Source organism: Ranitomeya variabilis, chromosome 2, assembly GCF_051348905.1.
Source record: "Ranitomeya variabilis isolate aRanVar5 chromosome 2, aRanVar5.hap1, whole genome shotgun sequence".
Lineage (NCBI taxonomy): Eukaryota > Metazoa > Chordata > Amphibia > Anura > Dendrobatidae > Ranitomeya > Ranitomeya variabilis.
The window spans coordinates 516476121-516496120 of record NC_135233.1 but is presented as its reverse complement, the minus strand read 5'-3'; the positions used below and the strand labels follow the sequence as shown (position 1 = coordinate 516496120).

The following is a 20000-nucleotide window of genomic DNA, read 5'->3' as shown; positions in this document are numbered from 1 at the left end:
TTCATTTAGAAGAGCTCCATACTTATAATACAATTCAATGGCAAGGTTAGGAAAACTCCTTCAATGTTCCTGAGAGACTTTTGGTGCATTTTGTGAGCTACAAAGAAAAGCCACAAAAACAGACTCAAAAGATGCCCAAAATAATTTTAGAGAAACACCACCAAAAATGCTTACAAACCGCTGTAGGAAATTCTGAAAAACACAAGAAAAGATGATTCAGGAAGAAAACGCCAACATTTCCTGAAGCCATTTCAACTTCAAATCCTTGTCAGTTTCATACACCTGGAAAAAGTGTTATGTGAACATTGACATAAATCATAGGGTATGGTTGCTTTGCGTGACACAGTTCGTAAGAGTGCTGTAACTTAAAGTCAATTTAAAGTTTCCGTAATCCTGCTTTAAAGGTAGATTTGGCCATAGAACTCAAAGTGATCACTCCATGGATGCTTGGAACATTCAAATCTTTGTTTTGCATGTTGATTTTAACTTTCTCTTTTTATCTTTTTATGTTAAACCTTTGGCACAGGAGAACTCAGTGTAAGTGCAAAAACTGAAACACATGTACAAAGAGCTGCCCAGGTTCCACTGAGATTTGAACTCAGATCGCTGGATTCAGAGTCCAGAGTGCTAACCATTACACCATGGAACCACATGCACAAAAAATAACTGGCTGCAGTTTTTTTGTGCTAAAAAGCACATATGAACTCATGAATCATGGTGAAAAAAGGCTCTAAAGCTGTAGTGCAAATCTACAATTAATACACAAAGGTAAATTAATATCTCCTAAACTTTATTTCCACAAGTGTGCCAAGAGTTCCATGATATCTCAACAATGACAGTTTTAAATGTTGATGAAAAGTGGCTAGTAAATAGAGTGTTGGATCTGTTACTTGGAAAAAAGGTAAGAAAAAAATAACTGCAAAACTTATACTGTTAGAAAGCTGTTCATCCAGAAGTGGCTAAAAAATTTTCATTGTGTGGTAAAAAGTTTTATCCAAGAGATAATTGAAGGTTGCTGTGAATAAAAGTGCATGTCTCAGTACATCTGCCAAAGCAGTGGTCTGTAACTGCTAGACAAAAGAGGGAGATGCACCACTTACCTGGTGGCACTCATGGCGCTTCTTTTAATTAGTGGCATGACGCACGTGGGATGTAGCGTCAGATCGGCTTATATAAAATGCATCCAAAAATAAAGTCAGTCTGGTTCTAGAAACCCTGCCCAAAGTTCGCATATCACCTTCATGTGGCATAAAACAGGACACACGCAAATTTATCTTCTCAGGTAATCAGTCAAAAAACTATATGAACATATTTGTAGTCGGCAGGATTTGAACCTGCGCAGGGAAACCCCAATGGATTTCTAGTCCATCGCCTTAACCACTCGGCCACGACTACTTAGACGTTGATTTTTGATGAGAATCAAACACCTTTTCTTATAGCACCATGATCAAGATCAGTGATTATCCCTCTGGAAAACATCTCAGAAAATAGAAACAAATTTCCAGGTCCCAGTAAAATGTAAAAATCTGATTTAAAGTCATCATCAATGGGAATCATGCACAGTTTAAGACTTTTACCTCTTTATAAGGCGGATTTGGAGTGGGTCCATTCCAAAAACATCCTGAAAATTAATCTGAAAATGCTGAAAACACTGAACAAATTAATTTCCACGTAAAAAAGACTTGCTGTTCATATTATCAGGCTTTTGGGCGTCTTTTAACCACATCAAGTTTCAAAAAATGCCAAGCGGTTAACTAAAATAAGCATATCATTCTTCAGGTGTTTTTCATTTAGAAGAGCTCCATACTTATAATACAATTCAATGGCAAGGTTAGGAAAACTCCTTCAATGTTCCTGAGAGATTTTTGGTGCATTTTGTGAGCTACAAAGAAAAGCCACAAAAACAGACTCAAAAGATGCCCAAAATAATTTTAGAGAAACACCACCAAAAATGCTTACAAACCGCTGTAGGAAATTCTGAAAAACACAAGAAAAGATGATTCAGGAAGAAAACGCCAACATTTCCTGAAGCCATTTCAACTTCAAATCCTTGTCAGTTTCATACACCTGGAAAAAGTGTTATGTGAACATTGACATAAATCATAGGGTATGGTTGCTTTGCGTGACACAGTTCGTAAGAGTGCTGTAACTTAAAGTCAATTTAAAGTTTCCGTAATCCTGCTTTAAAGGTAGATTTGGCCATAGAACTCAAAGTGATCACTCCATGGATGCTTGGAACATTCAAATCTTTGTTTTGCATGTTGATTTTAACTTTCTCTTTTTATCTTTTTATGTTAAACCTTTGGCACAGGAGAACTCAGTGTAAGTGCAAAAACTGAAACACATGTACAAAGAGCTGCCCAGGTTCCACTGAGATTTGACTCAGAGTGCTAACCATTACACCATGGAACCACACACACAAAAAATAACTGGCTGCAGTTTTTTTGTGCTAAAAAGCACATATGAACTCATGAATCATGGTGAAAAAAGGCTCTAAAGCTGTAGTGCAAATCTACAATTAATACACAAAGGTAAATTAATATCTCCTAAACTTTATTTCCACAAGTGTGCCAAGAGTTCCATGATATCTCAACAATGACAGTTTTAAATGTTGATGAAAAGTGGCTAGTAAATAGAGTGTTGGATCTGTTACTTGGAAAAAGGGGAAGAAAAAAATAACTGCAAAACTTATACTGTTAGAAAGCTGTTCATCCAGAAGTGGCTAAAAAATTTTCATTGTGTGGTAAAAAGTTTTATCCAAGAGATAATTGAAGGTTGCTGTGAATAAAAGTGCATGTCTCAGTACATCTGCCAAAGCAGTGGTCTGTAACTGCTAGACAAAAGAGGGAGATGCACCACTTACCTGGTGGCACTCATGGCGCTTCTTTTAATTAGTGGCATGACGCACGTGGGATGTAGCGTCAGATCGGCTTATATAAAATGCATCCAAAAATCAAGTCAGTCTGGTTCTAGAAACCCTGCCCAAAGTTCGCATATCACCTTCATGTGGCATAAAACAGGACACACGCAAATTTATCTTCTCAGGTAATCAGTCAAAAAACTATATGAACATATTCGTAGTCGGCAGGATTTGAACCTGCGCGGGGAAACCCCAATGGATTTCTAGTCCATCGCCTTAACCACTCGGCCACGACCAAGCAGTTAACTAAAATAAGCATATCATTCTTCAGGTGTTTTTCATTTAGAAGAGCTCCATACTTATAATTAGTGTTGAGCATTCCGATACCGCAAGTATCGGGTATCGGCCGATACTAGCGGTATCGGAATTCCGATACCGGGATTCCGATACTTGCCGCGTATCAGATACCGGAATCGGAAGTTCAATGATTCAAAATTCAGAAATTCAGCCAATGAGAAAGATTCCAAGTGTGGGCACATCCTGTTTAGCATGGAGGGCATGAAACTACTGGCAAGGCTGTGATTGGCTGCTGAAATGATGTCATGATGCAGTTTAAAAGTCGCTGGCGCCATTTTGCGATCACTCTGCTGTGAATTCAGTTAGTGACAGGACGCTGTTTGCTGACTGAGGGACAGTTTAGAGATAGCGATTTGCTTCTTTGTGCTTTCCAAAGGCTAATTTAGCAACCGCTGTGTTCACCTACTATTCACCTTCCTTTTGCCTTGTAGCGCTGTTTTCACAGCGATCTGCAAGGTCTCTCTGTGTGTGTGTGTGTGAGTGCAGCCCACTCTCTAGTCTGAGTGCAGCCACATAGGCCATCCATAGCTGGTTGTATTCAGTTCAGGGAGGGTGGTTCATTGCCTCATACTGTTCTTTTTTTTTTTTTTTTTCAAGTAGTGTAGTCTGCTGCTAATTTATTCAAAAAAATCCTATTAGTGTCTTTCCACCCGTCTCCAGCTAATTTGTGGAAAAACACTACATAGGATAAAGTAGAGGAGGGTTTTTGGGCCTTGCAGCGCCGTTTACGGCTGTCTGCACGGTCTCCGTGTGACTGCAGCTCGCCCTGTAATCTGTGAGCAGCTATAGCCTGGTTGTCTCCAGCTCAGGGTTTTTCACTGCGTCATACCGCCAAATCAATTTTCTTTTTTTTCAAAGTAGTGTAGTCTGCTGCTAATTTATTTTAAAAAATCCTATTAGTGTCTTTCCACCCGTCTCCAGCTAATTTGTGGAAAAACACTACATAGGATAAAGTAGAGGAGGGTTTTTGGGCCTTGCAGCGCCGTTTACGGCTGTCTGCACGGTCTCCGTGTGACTGCAGCTCGCCCTGTAGTCTGTGAGCAGCCGTAGCCTGGTTGTCTGCAGCTCAGGGTTTTTCACTGCGTCATACCGCCAAATCAATTTTCTTTTTTTTCAAAGTAGTGTAGTCTGCTGCTAATTTATTTTAAAAAATCCTATTAGTGTCTTTCCACCCGTCTCCAGCTAATTTGTGGAAAAACACTACATAGGATAAAGTAGAGGAGGGTTTTTGGGCCTTGCAGCGCCGTTTACGGCTGTCTGCACGGTCTCCGTGTGACTGCAGCTCGCCCTGTAGTCTGTGAGCAGCCGTAGCCTGGTTGTCTGCAGCTCAGGGTTTTTCACTGCGTCATACCGCCAAATCAATTTTCTTTTTTTTCAAAGTAGTGTAGTCTGCTGCTAATTTATTTTAAAAAATCCTATTAGTGTCTTTCCACCCGTCTCCAGCTAATTTGTGGAAAAACACTACATAGGATAAAGTAGAGGAGGGTTTTTGGGCCTTGCAGCGCCGTTTACGGCTGTCTGCACGGTCTCCGTGTGATTGCAGCTCTATCCGTTGTCAGTTCAGCCCCCAAAAAAAAAAATAAATAATAAAGTTCACCAAACACACCAGTTACACCACTTTACATTTGTGTAGGCCACATTAGCTCATATTAAAGTCTAGTCCACACTTTAGAAAATTAGTGTTTCTTATACCTGTTAGGAGGAGTTGCTCAGGAATAAGCACACAAAGCCGTTAGTACTTTTCTGCTTATCTTTATCAGTCAACCAAGATGAAGAAGGCAGTGAGTAAGGCACGTGGGCGTGGGCGTGGGCGCGGAGCAGGGAGGGGACGTGGGGATTCTGTGCCTGCTGCGGGCACCGGTGAGTCATCAGCACCCACTTTCACAAGGGAACAGTCGTTCATGCGCAGCTTTGTCGCCGAGCGCCGTACACCGCTGCTGCGTGAAGACCAAATTGAAGCCGTTGTGGGATGGATGGCAGCTAATGCATCAACTTCCATTAGTGCCACATCCTCTCAGACACAGAGCACTGGAGAGCAGCCATCTGTCTCTTCACCACCTGCAAAATTGCCCAGGCAGACAGAGATCCCAGGACAGGAGCAGTCTCTACTTCTGTTCTCTGAATCATCTCTTGGCTTGGAAACAGGGGGCCAGCCAAGCAGCATTGGAGAAATGGAAGAAGAGGCAGGGTGCAGTGATGCCCAACAGCTTTTTCTGTCTTCCTCTGAAGAGGCGGGTGGGCCAGTGGCTCCGGTCACCACCTCGCAGGCCGCATCAGCTGATGATGACACTCAGGTGCCACTTACTGGTGCGTGCTCTGCTGCTGAGACTACCCAGGAGGAGCAATTGGGGGCAGAGGGTAGTGTAGATGATGAGGTCCTTGACCCATCTTGGCGTCAGGGACAGGAAGGTGGTGGGAGCAGCTCTGAGGAAGAGATTCCCCGTACGGCCCAAAGAGGGAGGGGGAAGACTGCGGATCCTGCAGCCTCCGCTTTGGCACCCGTAAGGAGCATGTCTCTTCCAAAAGTCAAAAGGGGGGCTCCCAAGACTTGCAGTGCCTGGTCCTTTTTTGACACAGTTGCAGATGACATTTGCTATGTCAGATGCAAGGTGTGTCATCAAAAAATCAAAAGAGGTCAAAAAGTCGCCAACCTCAATACCTCCAACATGTGGAAACATGTGCGCAACAGGCACCCGGCGGAGTTAGACAAACACACTGAAGAGCTAGGCCAACCAACAGCGGCAGCTACCACCTCTTCAGCTCGTGTTGCCTCTTCCTCTAGCTCACACGCAGCTGGTTCGGCTTCCTCCCAGGATCGCCGTGGAAGAACCTCTGGCCCTGTTGTCCAGAGACCCGCTGTCATTCCACCCGCAGCACCACTTTCCCAGTCAACCACACACTCCCAGCCCAGTCTACAGCCATCGGTAGTACAGGCATGGGAGAAAAGGCGGCCTTTCTCGTCAAACCACCCACGAGCACAGGCTCTGACTGCAGGCATTGCCAAACTTCTGTCACTGGAAATGCTGTCATTCAGGCTGGTGGAGACTGACAGCTTCCGTGACTTGATGTCATTGGCAGTCCCACAGTACAGTGTGCCCAGCCGCTTTTACTTCAGCAGGCAAGCCGTCCCTGCCCTGCACAAGCATGTTGAGGGACACATAAAACACGCGCTACTGAACGCCGTCAGTAGCAAGGTCCACCTCACCACCGATGCGTGGACCAGTCAACATGGACAGGGGCGATACCTTTCCCTCACTGCCCATTGGGTTAATGTAGTTGAGCCGGGTACAGACCGTGCGAGTGGCGCAGGACGTGTCCTGCCCACTCCAAGGATTGCAGGAATCCATTCTGTACGCATTGACTCCTCCTCTTACACCAGTTCCTCAGAATCATCGCTGCAGGAGCCGTCACAGTCCACCTCCACATGGACCCGTGATGAACGTGTACCTGTTACGACCGACATGAGCACAGCCGTGGCCAAACGTCAACAGGCCGTCTTGAAATTAATTTTTTTGGGGAATCGTAGCCACACAGCGCAGGAGCTCTGGAATGCCATCAAGCAGGAGAGCGATGTGTGGTTTGAGCCAGCAAATCTCCAGCCAGGCATGGTAGTGTGTGATAATGGCCGAAATCTGGTGGCAGCCCTGGGCCTCGGCAACCTCACTCACATCCCATGTCTGGCACATGTGCTCAATTTGGTCTTGCAGAGTTTTTTGAGGGACTATCCGGATCTTGATGCACTGCTGCACAAGGTCCGCCTAGAGTGTGCTCACTTGCGGCGTTCCAGCACGGCAAAAGCGCGCATTGCGGCTCTGCAGCGCCGACACCGCCTGCCGGAACATCGCATCATATGTGACCTACCTACCAGGTGGAATTCCACGTTACATATGTTGGAGCGGTTGTGTGAGCAGCAGCAAGCTGTAATGGAGTACCAGCTGTATCAGGTGCAAAAAAGTCGCAGTCAGCGCCGTACAGACTTCACAACCACAGAGTGGGCCACTATGAAGGATGTCTGCCAGGTTTTGCGTCCCTTTGATTATTCCACGCGGATGGCGAGTGCAGATGATGCACTAGTCAGCATGACTGTCCCCCTTATCTGCCTGCTTGAAAAATCACTGCAAGCGCTAAGGGATGATGTTGTGGAAGAGGTGGAGGATGAGGATTCACCACTTCCATCATCTTCTGGACAGTCAGCGCCACGTGGTTCCTCACAAACGCGTAGGCAGGGGACAGTTTGTGAGGAGGATGAGGAGGAGTCAATGGAGGAGGAAGACATCCGTCCAGAGGAGGGAGTTCCCGAATTGTCCAGTACTCAGTGTGTACAGCGAGGGTGGGGTGATGACGAGCGGGCAGAGATCACGCCTCCAGCTGGGGACAGCGTTTCTTGGGCAGTTGGCAGTCTGCAGCACATGGTGGATTACATGCTGCAGTGCCTGAGAAACGACCGCCGCATCGACCACATTCTCAACATGTCTGATTATTGGGTGTTCACCCTCCTCGATCCTCGCTACCGGGACAACGTAGAAAGCCTCATCACACCGTTGAACCGGGAGCGAAAAATGCGGGAGTACCAAGACACACTGGTCAGTTCCATCATCTTCTCCATTCCAACTGAGAGAAGTGCTGCTACTGCATTCCAAAGCAGCTCAGTGCGTCCAGGCAGTGGTGGAGGCTCTGCACAAAGAGGGAGCAGAAGCAGTGCCTCTGCCCAAGGCAAGACCAGTATGGCCCAACTGTGGCACAGTTTTGTGTGCCCCCCACAAAAGTCTACACCATCACAGACGGCTCCAGTCAGCAGGAGGCAACGGTTCCGTCAGATGGTGACAGACTACATGTCTTGCCCTCTTGCTGTACTCCCAGACGGCTCTTCCCCTTTCAAGTTTTGGGTCTCAAAGCTGGATACATGGCCAGAGCTAAGCCAGTATGCATTGGAGGTGCTGTCTTGCCCTGCGGCCAGTGTATTATCGGAACGTGTCTTTAGTGCTGCAGGTGGTGTACTAACTGACCGTCGCATGCGACTATCCTCCGATAACGTTGACCGGCTTACTTTCCTGAAAATGAACAAGGCCTGGATCTCGCAGGAATTTGCCACTCCTCCTCCTGATTAAAAAATTAGGTCACTGTATACGCTATCCAGGTCTCCTGTTGTGTTCATCTTTCTACCACCTGAACTTAAATTCCTGGGCTCCAACACCGCCAGTTGAGGCTCAGACGTGCCGTCTGCACAGTCAAAACATACGACCCAGTGTTATTGGGTTTCAGTAACGTCAGCTGATCCCCAGCTGTGTAGCCGGCAATGTGTCATGCGACCGCCACGCTGACACAACAACTGAAATGTAAGGGAATCTGTCCCCCCCCCCCAAGGCGTTTGTTACTGAAAGAGCCACCTTGTGCAGCAGTAATGCTGCACAAGGAAAAAGGTAGCTATTTTGGTTTTGCTCCTTGCACACGCAAAACTTAACACTTATAAAATTGTGTCCACTGATACCGTAAAACCGTCCCGGAGGTGGGACTTTCCTTCGTAATATGACGCAGCACAGCCATCATTACTACCCCCCCGCCGCCGCGCCCCGGCTCCTCAGCGTTGTTTGATTCCGTCCCGTAGCCTGCGCTGTTATGTTATCCCGTGGCCAGGCACACTTAGCGCTGCCCGTCTTCTGGCATCATTTGGTGTCAGGCTGGCTGCGCCTGTGCGGCCACGCTGGCCGAGAGCCCGCCTCGCAGTGTCTTCTGATTTAATCCCACTGGGGGCCTGGGATCTATGGACATGCGCAGTGCATATCTGAACCTCCACCTCTCACTCATCTCCCTATGGCTTCTTCAGACTGTTCGGTGTCAGCTGGTCCCTAATAGCATGCCACGGCCGTGACACCGCACAGTCTGAAAAAGAAGCCGTAGGGAGGGGAGTGAGAGGCGAGGATATGCACTGCGCATGGCCATGGATCCCAGGCCCCCAGTGGGATTACATCAGAAGACACTGCGAGGCGGGCTCTCGGCCAGCGCGGCCGCACAGGCGCAGCCAGCCTGACATCAAATGATGTCAGAAGATGGGCAGCGCTAAGTGTGCCTGGCCACGGGATAACATAACAGCGCAGGCTCCGGGACGGAATCAAACAACGCTGAGGAGCCGGGGCACGGCGGCGGGGGGGTAGTAATGATGGCTGTGCTGCGTCATATTACGAAGGAAAGTCCCACCTCCGGGACGGTTTCACGGCTTCAGGGGACACATTTTAAAAGTGTTTAGTTCTGTGTTTGCAAGGAGCATGATGAAAAGAGCCACCTTTTCCTTTTGCATCTTTTGTGCTGCACAAGCTGGCTCTTTCAGCTACAAACGCCTTGGGGGGGGGGGTTAAAGGTTCCCTTTCGACTTTCTCAGGCTTCGGCCTACATTGTGTTCCTCTGCTTTTCCACCTGTCCCTGGGCTCCAACACCGCCAGTTGCCGTCCAGAAGTGCTGTACGCACAGTCAACAGTCGCTCCTCTGTTATTGGGGTTCAGTAACGTCAGCTGTTCCCCTGCTGTGTGTGTGGCAATCCCTCCTACCTCCTCCAACCTCCTCCTCCTCCACCTGTCCCTGGGCTCCAACACCGCCAGTTGCCGTCCAGAAGTGCTGTACGCACAGTCAACAGTCCCTCCTCTGTTATTGGGGTTCATTAACGTCAGCTGTTCCCCTGCTGTGTGTGTGGCAATCCCTCCTACCTCCTCCAACCTCCTCCTCCTCCACCTGTCCCTGGGCTCCAACACCGCCAGTTGCCGTCCAGAAGTGCTGTACGCACAGTCAACAGTCCCTCCTCTGTTATTGGGGGTCAGTAACGTCAGCTGTTCCCCTGCTGTGTGTGTGGCAATCCCTCCTACCTCCTCCAACCTCCTCCTCCTCCACCTGTCCCTGGGCTCCAACACCGCCAGTTGCCGTCCAGAAGTGCTGTACGCACAGTCAACAGTCCCTCCTCTGTTATTGGGGTTCAGTAACGTCAGCTGTTCCCCTGCTGTGTGTGTGGCAATCCCTCCTACCTCCTCCAACCTCCTCCTCCTCCACCTGTCCCTGGGCTCCAACACCGCCAGTTGCCGTCCAGAAGTGCTGTACGCACAGTCAACAGTCCCTCCTCTGTTATTGGGGTTCAGTAACGTCAGCTGTTCCCCTGCTGTGTGTGTGGCAATCCCTCCTACCTCCTCCAACCTCCTCCTCCTCCACCTGTCCCTGGTCTCCAACACCGCCAGTTGCCGTCCAGAAGTGCTGTACGCACAGTCAACAGTCCCTCCTCTGTTATTGGGGTTCAGTAACGTCAGCTGTTCCCCTGCTGTGTGTGTGGCAATCCCTCCTACCTCCTCCAACCTCCTCCTCCACCTCCTCCACCTGTCCCTGGGCTCCAACACCGCCAGTTGCCGTCCAGAAGTGCTGTACGCACAGTCAACAGTCCCTCCTCTGTTATTGGGGTTCAGTAACGTCAGCTGTTCCCCTGCTGTGTGTGTGGCAATCCCTCCTACCTCCTCCAACCTCCTCCTCCTCCACCTCCTCCACCTGTCCCTGGGCTCCAACACCGCCAGTTGCCGTCCAGAAGTGCTGTACGCACAGTCAACAGTCCCTCCTCTGTTATTGGGGTTCAGTAACGTCAGCTGTTCCCCTGCTGTGTGTGTGACAATCCCTCCTACCTCCTCCAACCTCCTCCTCCTCCACCTCCTCCACCTGTCCCTGGGCTCCAACACCGCCAGTTGCCGTCCAGAAGTGCTGTACGCACAGTCAACAGTCCCTCCTCTGTTATTGGGGTTCAGTAACGTCAGCTGTTCCCCTGCTGTGTGTGTGGCAATCCCTCCTACCTCCTCCAACCTCCTCCTCCTCCACCTCCTCCACCTGTCCCTGGGCTCCAACACCGCCAGTTGCCGTCCAGAAGTGCTGTACGCACAGTCAACAGTCCCTCCTCTGTTATTGGGGTTCAGTAACGTCAGCTGTTCCCCTGCTGTGTGTGTGGCAATCCCTCCTACCTCCTCCAACCTCCTCCTCCTCCACCTCCTCCACCTGTCCCTGGGCTCCAACACCGCCAGTTGCCGTCCAGAAGTGCTGTACGCACAGTCAACAGTCCCTCCTCTGTTATTGGGGTTCAGTAACGTCAGCTGTTCCCCTGCTGTGTGTGTGGCAATCCCTCCTACCTCCTCCAACCTCCTCCTCCACCTGTCCCTGGGCTCCAACACCGCCAGTTGCCGTCCAGAAGTGCTGTACGCACAGTCAACAGTCCCTCCTCTGTTATTGGGGTTCAGTAACGTCAGCTGTTCCCCTGCTGTGTGTGTGGCAATCCCTCCTACCTCCTCCAACCTCCTCCTCCTCCTCCACCTGCCCCTGGGCTCCAACACCGCCAGTTGCTGTCCAGAAGTGCTGTACGCACAGTCAACAGTCCCTCCTCTGTTATTGGGGTTCAGTAACGTCAGCTGTTCCCCTGCTGTGTGTGTGGCAATCCCTCCTACCTCCTCCAACCTCCTCCTCCTCCACCTGCCCCTGGGCTCCAACACCGCCAGTTGCCGTCCAGAAGTGCTGTACGCACAGTCAACAGTCCCTCCTCTGTTATTGGGGTTCAGTAACGTCAGCTGTTCCCCTGCTGTGTGTGTGGCAATCCCTCCTACCTCCTCCAACCTCCTCCTCCTCCACCTCCTCCACCTGTCCCTGGGCTCCAACACCGCCAGTTGCCGTCCAGAAGTGCTGTACGCACAGTCAACAGTCCCTCCTCTGTTATTGGGGTTCAGTAACGTCAGCTGTTCCCCTGCTGTGTGTGTGGCAATCCCTCCTACCTCCTCCAACCTCCTCCTCCTCCACCTCCTCCACCTGTCCCTGGGCTCCAACACCGCCAGTTGCCGTCCAGAAGTGCTGTACGCACAGTCAACAGTCCCTCCTCTGTTATTGGGGTTCAGTAACGTCAGCTGTTCCCCTGCTGTGTGTGTGGCAATCCCTCCTACCTCCTCCAACCTCCTCCTCCTCCACCTGTCCCTGGGCTCCAACACCGCCAGTTGCCGTCCAGAAGTGCTGTACGCACAGTCAACAGTCCCTCCTCTGTTATTGGGGTTCAGTAACGTCAGCTGTTCCCCTGCTGTGTGTGTGGCAATCCCTCCTACCTCCTCCAACCTCCTCCTCCTCCTCCACCTGCCCCTGGGCTCCAACACCGCCAGTTGCCGTCCAGAAGTGCTGTACGCACAGTCAACAGTCCCTCCTCTGTTATTGGGGTTCAGTAACGTCAGCTGTTCCCCTGCTGTGTGTGTGGCAATCCCTCCTACCTCCTCCAACCTCCTCCTCCTCCACCTGCCCCTGGGCTCCAACACCGCCAGTTGCCGTCCAGAAGTGCTGTACGCACAGTCAACAGTCCCTCCTCTGTTATTGGGGTTCAGTAACGTCAGCTGTTCCCCTGCTGTGTGTGTGGCAATCCCTCCTACCTCCTCCAACCTCCTCCAACCTCCTCCTCCTCCTCCACCTGCCCCTGGGCTCCAACACCGCCAGTTGCCGTCCAGAAGTGCTGTACGCACAGTCAACAGTCCCTCCTCTGTTATTGGGGTTCAGTAACGTCAGCTGTTCCCCTGCTGTGTGTGTGGCAATCCCTCCTACCTCCTCCAACCTCCTCCTCCTCCTCCACCTGCCCCTGGGCTCCAACACCGCCAGTTGCCGTCCAGAAGTGCTGTACGCACAGTCAACAGTCCCTCCTCTGTTATTGGGGTTCAGTAACGTCAGCTGTTCCCCTGCTGTGTGTGTGGCAATCCCTCCTACCTCCTCCAACCTCCTCCTCCTCCACCTCCTCCACCTGTCCCTGGGCTCCAACACCGCCAGTTGCCGTCCAGAAGTGCTGTACTCACAGAGCCAAACACCTCGCCAATGTGTTAGTGGGGTTCAGCACCGCCAGCTGTTCCCCTGCTGTGTATACGGCAACGTGTACTGCGACCGCCACGCAGGCACAACAAGTTAAATTTAAGGGAACCTGTCCCCCCCCCCCAGGCGTTTGTTACTGAAGGAGCCACCTTGTGCAGCAGTAATGATGCAAAGGGAAAAAGTGCCTCTTTTCGTGGTGCTCCTTGCAGATGCTGAACCTAACACTTATGAAATGTGTCCCCTCACAGCGTTCAACCGTCCGGTAGGTGGAACTTTCCTTTGTCATGTGACGCAGCACAGCCGTCATTTTTACCCCCTTGTCGCCGTGCGCCGCCTCCTCAGCGTTGTTTGAATCTGTCCCGGAGCCTGCGCTGTTAGGTTACCCCTTGGCCATGCACACATTTTGCGCTGCCCGTCTTCTGACATCATTTGCTGTCAGGCTGGCTGCGCCTGTGCGGGTGCGCTGTCCGAGATTCAGCCTCGCGGTGTCGTCTAATGTAATCCCACCGCGGGCCTGGGATCCGTGTCCATGCGCAGTGCATATCCTCGCCTCTCACTCCCCTCCCTACGGCTTCTAAAGACTGTTCGGTGTCAAATGAACCCTAATAGCATGCCACGGCCGTGACACCGCACAGTCTTAAGAAGCCATAGGGAGGGGAGTGAGAGGCGAGGATATGCACTGCGCATGGACACGGATCCCAGGCCCGCGGTGGGATTACATTAGACGACACCGCGAGGCTGAATCTCGGACAGCGCACCCGCACAGGCGCAGCCAGCCTGACAGCAAATGATGTCAGAAGACGGGCAGCGCAAAATGTGTGCATGGCCAAGGGGTAACCTAACAGCGCAGGCTCCGGGACAGATTCAAACAACGCTGAGGAGGCGGCGCACGGCGACAAGGGGGTAAAAATGACGGCTGTGCTGCGTCACATGACAAAGGAAAGTTCCACCTACCGGACGGTTGAACGCTGTGAGGGGACACATTTCATAAGTGTTAGGTTCAGCATCTGCAAGGACCATAATTAAAAGAGCTAAGTTTACCTTTTCCAGCATTAGTGCTGTACACGATGGCTCTTCCAGCTACAAACGCCTGTGGGGGGGGTTAAAGGTTTCCTTTCAACTTGCTCCAGTGCAGGCTTCGGCCTACACTCCGCTCCCCCTGCTCCTCCTGCTGACCCTGGGCTCTAACACCGCCAGTTGGGGCCCAGATGTGCTAGCTGCACAGAGAAAAACACCTCGCCAATGTGTCAGTGGGGTTCAGCACCGCCAGCTGTTCCCCTGCTGTGCAGCCGGCAACGTGTCCTGCAACAGCCACGCAGGCACAACAGACCCAAAGCTGCCGCCAGTGCAGGCTTCGGCCTACACTCTGCTCCCTCTCCTCCTCCTGCTGACCCCGGGCTCCAACACCGCCAATTGGGGCCCGGTACTGCTAGCTGCACAGAGAAAAACACCAGCCAATGTGTCAGTGGGGTTCAGCACCGCCAGCTGTTCCCCTGCTGTGCAGCCGGCATCGTGTCCTGCAAAAGCCACGCAGACACAAGAACTGAAATTGAAGGGAACCTGTCCCCCCTCCCCCAGGCGTTTTTACGTTATCCAGCCACCTTGTACAGCGGTAATGCTGCATGTGTGCAAGGTGGCTCAGAAACGTATTCTCCTCGCACATGTGGAACTGAAAACATGTCTAAAATGTGTCCTCTGTGTGACCATTTAACCGTCCCGGTGGTGTGACTTTCCTTTGTAATGACACGCTGCAACCCCCTTGGTAGCGCTGCCCGTCTTCTGGCATCATGGTTTGGCTGGCTGCGCCTCTGCGGCCGCCCTGACCCACACAACGCCCCTCGGTGTCTTATTTATTGGGACTGCGAGGGTGTGATTGATGGGCAGGATCAGTGCATCAGTTCGCCTGTCCCTCCTCTCCTTCCGCCTTCTTCGGACTGTGCGGCTTCATGGCCGTGGCATGCGATAAGGGATCAGATGACGCCGCACAGTCTGAAGCGGGTGTAAGGACCCGAGTGTGAGAGGCGAACATATGTGCTGCGCCAGGCCCTGAATCCCAGGCCCGCAGTGTTTTAACAATGTTAAGACACTGCGGGGCTGGGATTCATGGGCATCGCGAACCGCACCGGCCGACATTACATGATGCCAGAAGATGGGCAGCGCTAACGGCGCTAGGCCAGGGGATAACACGACAGCGCAGACTCCTGTACAGCAAATAACAACGCTCGGGAGGCTGCACCCAGCACCAAGGTGGGATTCTTGACACCTGTGCTGCGTCTCATTACAAGGGGAACTCTCGCCTCCATTACACAGTTTGACTGTATAAAGGGCTAAATGTTATACGTGTTCCATTCAGCGTGTGCAAGGAGAAAAATTACAAGAGCAACCTTTGACTTGCGCAGCACTGCTGCTGCATAAGCTGTGGCTCTTCTACTTTGTAACCCCTGAGGGGGGGTTAAAGGTGACTTTTGAAATCGGTTCAATTAGGCTTCGGCCTACACTCTGCTCCACCTGCAGAGCCCGGGCTCCAACAACGCTAGTTGCTGTCCGGAAGTGCTGGCTGCACAGAGCCAAACACCTCGCCAATGTGTCAGTGGGGTCCAGCACCGCCAGCTGTTCCCCTGCTGTGCAGCCGGCAACGTGTCCTGCAAAAGCCACGCAGACACAACACACCCAAAGCTGCCGCCTGTGCAGGCTTCGGCCTACACTCTGCTCCCTCTCCTCCTCCTGCTGACCCCGGGCTCCAACACCGCCAATTGGGGCCCGGTACTGCTAGCTGCACAGAGAAAAACACCAGCCAATGTGTCAGTGGGGTTCAGCACCGCCAGCTGTTCCCCTGCTGTGCAGCCGGCATCGTGTCCTGCAAAAGCCACGCAGACACAAGAACTGAAATTGAAGGGAACCTGTCCCCCCTCCCCCAGGCGTTTTTACGTTATCCAGCCACCTTGTACAGCGGTAATGCTGCATGTGTGCAAGGTGGCTCAGAAACGTATTCTCCTCGCACATGTGGAACTGAAAACATGTCTAAAATGTGTCCTCTGTGTGACCATTTAACCGTCCCGGTGGTGTGACTTTCCTTTGTAATGACACGCTGCAACCCCCTTGGTAGCGCTGCCCGTCTTCTGGCATCATGGTTTGGCTGGCTGCGCCTCTGCGGCCGCCCTGACCCACACAACGCCCCTCGGTGTCTTATTTATTGGGACTGCGAGGGTGTGATTGATGGGCAGGATCAGTGCATCAGTTCGCCTGTCCCTCCTCTCCTTCCGCCTTCTTCGGACTGTGCGGCTTCATGGCCGTGGCATGCGATAAGGGATCAGATGACGCCGCACAGTCTGAAGCGGGTGTAAGGACCCGAGTGTGAGAGGCGAACATATGTGCTGCGCCAGGCCCTGAATCCCAGGCCCGCAGTGTTTTAACAATGTTAAGACACTGCGGGGCTGGGATTCATGGGCATCGCGAACCGCACCGGCCGACATTACATGATGCCAGAAGATGGGCAGCGCTAACGGCGCTAGGCCAGGGGATAACACGACAGCGCAGACTCCTGTACAGCAAATAACAACGCTCGGGAGGCTGCACCCAGCACCAAGGTGGGATTCTTGACACCTGTGCTGCGTCTCATTACAAGGGGAACTCTCGCCTCCATTACACAGTTTGACTGTATAAAGGGCTAAATGTTATACGTGTTCCATTCAGCGTGTGCAAGGAGAAAAATTACAAGAGCAACCTTTGACTTGCGCAGCACTGCTGCTGCATAAGCTGTGGCTCTTCTACTTTGTAACCCCTGAGGGGGGGTTAAAGGTGACTTTTGAAATCGGTTCAATTAGGCTTCGGCCTACACTCTGCTCCACCTGCAGAGCCCGGGCTCCAACAACGCTAGTTGCTGTCCGGAAGTGCTGGCTGCACAGAGCCAAACACCTCGCCAATGTGTCAGTGGGGTCCAGCACCGCCAGCTGTTCCCCTGCTGTGCAGCCGGCAACGTGTCCTGCAAAAGCCACGCAGACACAACACACCCAAAGCTGCCGCCTGTGCAGGCTTCGGCCTACACTCCCCTCCCCCTGCTCCTCCTCCTCCTGCTCCTCCTCCTGCTGTCCCTGGGCTCTAACACACCGCCAGTTGGGGCCCAGATGTGCTAGCTGCACAGAGAAAAACACCAGCCAATGTGTCAGTGGGGTCCAGCACCGCCAGCTGTTCCCCTGCTGTGCAGCCGGCAACGTGTCCTGCAAAAGCCACGCGGACACAAGAACTGAAATTGAAGGGAACCTGTCCCCCCTCCCCCAGGCGTTTTTACGTTATCCAGCCACCTTGTACAGCGGTAATGCTGCATGTGTGCAAGGTGGCTCAGAAACGTATTCTCCTCGCACATGTGGAACTGAAAACACGTCTGAAATGTGTCCTCTGTGTGACCATTTAACCGTCCCGGTGGTGTGACTTTCCTTTGTAATGACACGCTGCAACCCCCTTGGTAGCGCTGCCCGTCTTCTGGCATCATGGTTTGGCTGGCTGCGCCTCTGCGGCCGCCCTGACCCACACAACGCCCCTCGGTGTCTTATTTATTGGGACTGCGAGGGTGTGATTGATGGGCAGGATCAGTGCATCAGTTCGCCTGTCCCTCCTCTCCTTCCGCCTTCTTCGGACTGTGCGGCTTCATGGCCGTGGCATGCGATAAGGGATCAGATGACGCCGCACAGTCTGAAGCGGGTGTAAGGACCCGAGTGTGAGAGGCGAACATATGTGCTGCGCCAGGCCCTGAATCCCAGGCCCGCAGTGTTTTAACAATGTTAAGACACTGCGGGGCTGGGATTCATGGGCATCGCGAACCGCACCGGCCGACATTACATGATGCCAGAAGATGGGCAGCGCTAACGGCGCTAGGCCAGGGGATAACACGACAGCGCAGACTCCTGTACAGCAAATAACAACGCTCGGGAGGCTGCACCCAGCACCAAGGTGGGATTCTTGACACCTGTGCTGCGTCTCATTACAAGGGGAACTCTCGCCTCCATTACACAGTTTGACTGTATAAAGGGCTAAATGTTATACGTGTTCCATTCAGCGTGTGCAAGGAGAAAAATTACAAGAGCAACCTTTGACTTGCGCAGCACTGCTGCTGCATAAGCTGTGGCTCTTCTACTTTGTAACCCCTGAGGGGGGGTTAAAGGTGACTTTTGAAATCGGTTCAATTAGGCTTCGGCCTACACTCTGCTCCACCTGCAGAGCCCGGGCTCCAACAACGCTAGTTGCTGTCCGGAAGTGCTGGCTGCACAGAGCCAAACACCTCGCCAATGTGTCAGTGGGGTCCAGCACCGCCAGCTGTTCCCCTGCTGTGCAGCCGGCAACGTGTCCTGCAAAAGCCACGCAGACACAACACACCCAAAGCTGCCGCCTGTGCAGGCTTCGGCCTACACTCCCCTCCCCCTGCTCCTCCTCCTGCTGTCCCTGGGCTCTAACACACCGCCAGTTGGGGCCCTAGGAAGACAAGCTTGAATAGGTCCCCATCCGGGTTCCAGTACCGTCAGCTGGTTCTCGGCAGTGTCTTTTGCTCTTGTACCTTCTGCTCCCCATCCTGGTTCCAGTACCGTCAGCTGGTTCCGGGCAGAGCCTTTGGCTTAGGTGCCTCTCTCTGGGTATCCGAGTTCCACCAACGTCAGGTGGTCCTTGGTAGTGCTTTCAGGCACGGGTACCTCCTGCTTAGTAACCGGGTTCCAGTAACGTCAGCTGGTCCTCGGTAGTTCCATTGGCTCTTGGACCTTCGGCTACCCATCCGGGTTCCAGTACCGTCAGCTGGTTCTCGGCAGTGTCTTTTGCTCTTGTACCTTCTGCTCCCCATCCTGGTTCCAGTACCGTCAGCTGGTTCCGGGCAGAGCCTTTGGCTTAGGTGCCTCCCTCTGGGTATCCGAGTTCCACCAACGTCAGGTGGTCCTTGGTAGTGCTTTCAGGCACGGGTACCTCCTGCTTAGTAACCGGGTTCCAGTAACGTCAGCTGGTCCTCGGTAGTTCCATTGGCTCTTGGACCTTCGGGTAGCCATCCGAGTTCCAGTTCCATCAGCTGTTTCTCGGCATTTTCTCAGCCTTCTTGTACCTTCTGCTACATTTCCAAGTTCAAGACCCGAAAGACGATGACCCGGAAGACCACCCCTAAGATGATGACGACACCAGAGACGACAACCACCGAGATGACGAAGACCCTGGAGACGATGACCCTGAAGACGACCCCGATGACGACGACCCCGATGACGACGACCCCGATGACGACGACCCTGGAGATGACGACCCTGGAGATGACGACGACAACCTGGAAGACCGAGAAGCAGAAGAACAAGAGGCTGCAGAACAAAGAGCAGAAGAACATTAAGCATAAGACTAAATATCAGAGCAAAAGATATTATCTAAATTATAAGCAGAAGAAGACTAAGCAGTGTATGGGGGTGAGTCCGTTCCTCCTCGTGGTGCCCCTGGATAAAGCCTGATGCTGCAGGCCAAACTGAACGCGGACAAATGTAACTGTTTTGTGACAGGCAGAACGGAACGTGTAATCTTCAAACTTTTATAGATAACAACTACGGGAATGCCTGTCACAAATAAGAATATGATGAAGAAGTTGAATATAAAAAAGATAATAGTTAAATAAAAAGAATATGAACAATGTAAAAAAAAATATATATATATACGTAGAAAAGAAGAAGATGAATAAGGTGAAGAAGTTGATGTCACAGAAGCTGATGATGAGGATAATGAAGAAGAAAGTGTGGGAGAAGTAAAAAATAGGGTGAAGGGCGTGGAAGTAGTGAAACATCAATATCTGACAAAATAAATAAAAAATTAACATAGTCAAATTCTTTCTAACGCCGAACGTCATAAAAAAATTAAAAATACTGCTATTCTATTTGATTGGGATAAACCCCTGTGCCTTTAATGTCTCCGCCACCTCCCCCAATACATCCTA

General features: G+C 51.7%; 2 non-coding genes across 2 annotated transcripts; both read right to left on the bottom strand.

The window, feature by feature from the left end:
• Positions 1–577: 577 nt before the first annotated feature.
• Positions 578–649, bottom strand: TRNAQ-CUG (transfer RNA glutamine (anticodon CUG)). Its single transcript has one exon. It is a non-coding gene; the product is annotated as a tRNA-Gln (tRNA).
• Positions 650–1313: 664 nt separating this feature from the next.
• TRNAS-AGA (transfer RNA serine (anticodon AGA)) lies at positions 1314–1395 on the bottom strand. Its single transcript has one exon. It is a non-coding gene; the product is annotated as a tRNA-Ser (tRNA).
• Between the last annotated feature and the right edge of the window lie 18605 nt (positions 1396–20000).